A 2,721-nucleotide genomic window follows, 5' to 3' on the forward strand; every position below is an offset into this window, starting at 1 on the left:
ATGCTATTTTGTTAAAGTTTTTAATTTTTAAGTTTGTTATATACTAATTCTTTTTTTATATTTTTTTTTGCTTAAGTATTCTTTTAAGACAATAATTGTATGTTGTGGTTGAAACTTTAATGTAAATTAGATTAGATTCATGTTATGGATCATATGTTATGAAAAGTGATATAGATAATATTTTATTATATATTGTATATATGTTTGTATGTTTGTGTTGCTTCAAAGTAATAATTAATAAAAAATCATGGATATGCAATATTAACCATAATATCCATGTAAGTCTCTTTAAAATGAAAATTGTCAATCTTATCACTTTATATTTTAGTATATGTTTAACATTTTAATTATAATACTAAGTGTCTTTTAAAAGTTTTCTTTTGTTTATTAATAATAGTAAGTGGTTTTAAAATTAATGAACCATAATTATAAATAATAAAATCAAATTATGAAAATCATGGATATGTCATATTGTCCATGCAAATCTCTTTTGAAATGCAAATTATCTATCTTATCAGTTTATTATTTAGTGTACGTTTCACATTTTAATAATAATGTTAAGTGTTTCTTAAAAGTCTTATTTAACTTATTAATAATAATAAGTGATTTAAAACTAAAGAACAATAATTTTAAATGATAATAACATCAATTTATAAATTACATAACGTTAGCAATAAATAAATTGTATTTTAAATGAACATCATTATTGAAATTAGAAAATAATCGCATAAGTAAAAATTTTAATTAATCAATCATAACAATTGTTAAAAATAATATTAAATAGATAATTATATTTAATTTTATTAATGAGGAAGGTGCGTTGATGTCAATGAATAATATTGTTCAAAATATTATGTCAAAGTTAATGTCTATAACATAACCATTTTAAACATATATTTTTCAACATTTCAACAATAAATTTTCAACCTACGATGCGCAACGCCTGAGAATTCGTCACATTCATTTGAAACCTCCAACTTTTCAATTTCTTTTTAAATTAATACATTAAATCCAATATTATTGTAATTTCAATATTAATTCTTTATTCTCAATATAAGATATTTAGTTTGTTAATCTAAATATGATATTAAATTAATAACATAATTTTAAAAATAAATTCAAAACCTTTTTTTAAATAGTTTAAAGTTTAAATGGCGATTTAAATCAAAATATCAAATTAACAAAAAAAAAAAAGAATAGTTAAAAATTACTTTTTATAATAATAATATTTTCCATAAAATAGATAGTCTAAAATAAATTTAAAATATTAAAAGTTTAAATAAAATATTAAATATAAAACATGTATTAAAAGATAGTTTTAAAACTCATTAAATATAAAATATGTATATCTAAATTGAGTTTATTTTTATTTTCACAGGTTACAGTTATTGAGATGATGCGATTTTTAAAAGAATAATATGAGATCTACTATTTGATACTCATAAATCCATTACGAAAGTAATTTCGTATACTCATTTTTGATAATGCTGATTATTTATTTAAAATACTTAGAACTTTTTTATAAAAAATTAGTTTAAGAATTATTAATTTAAACTTACTAACAACTATATATTTATTTTAATAACATATTTATCAATATTTTAATTATAATTGCGCAACGCACGGAATATCGTCTAGTCATTATCACTATCATTATCATACATATTTATAAAGCTAGCATTTTTCCTTGAACCTCATGCATTTGAAACCACCATAAAATTTTGCAAACACCTCATGCATTTGAAACCTCCTATTTTAATGAATACCACTCAAAAGTCTCATAATAATGATTAACAATTCAAAGGTTTTATAACTTATATAATATATTTAATAAACAATTAATGGATACTGTTAGAACAAAGTTCTAGTAGGATTGATAGATTCTAAGCAGAAAAACAATTAAAGACGTAATGATGAACATAGGAATGGTTTAACTGATGTCGAATGATTAAACTTTAACACCTCAGAAGAGCTCGATTAAGAACTTCGACTGTAGAGGTGTTTAGGGTTACAAAACAATAATAACTATAATCACGTTAGTATCTAAGGCATACATGCATGCACTATTTATAGCTAAACCCTATAATAATCACGGATGGACAGGTCCAATCCGGATATACAATACTAAGCCCATGACGCAACATAACATACCCAACAATCTCCCCTTTTACGTCAATGGAGCCGAAAGCTCAGTTCGGTTGAGCTATAGAAGACTTCTTGATAGTCTTGAACACCTTCGGTATGATGGACAGAAGAGTATGACGAAACGTGATATACCACTGAAGCATGTCCGTGAAGTTCTTCTTGTCTGCCTCAGAGTTCTGCTTGCACCGATGGATGATACTAATTATGTGCTCTAAGCAGTCCGTTGAGAACAGATGTTTGTCAACAAGAGCGAAAATAAATTTATTGGCTTCGCCTCTTGTGAACATCACCGTGAGATGTGTAGAATCAATTTGGCCCATCTTTATTTTATTCACATCTCCAGGTTTTGCTGTTGGCTTTACAGTGGGTTTCTTATTCATAACTTTAGCTATCTCCTGATCCATTGCAGCTACTTCATGGATATAGGAGGCCAACATCCTCTTTAGATGATCCAGGATCGGCTCATATTCTTTCGGATTGGTGAGCAGTATGTTAAACAACAAGATCCAATCATGAGGATTCAAGTTTGGAAGATCTGCCAGGCATATAACCGAAACCGAGTTTGCTGAATCTCAG

Source organism: Lactuca virosa, chromosome 9 (genome assembly GCF_052849685.1).
Source record: "Lactuca virosa cultivar CGN04683 chromosome 9, Lactuca_virosa_CGN04683_v6, whole genome shotgun sequence".
In the NCBI taxonomy this organism is placed as follows: domain Eukaryota; kingdom Viridiplantae; phylum Streptophyta; class Magnoliopsida; order Asterales; family Asteraceae; genus Lactuca; species Lactuca virosa.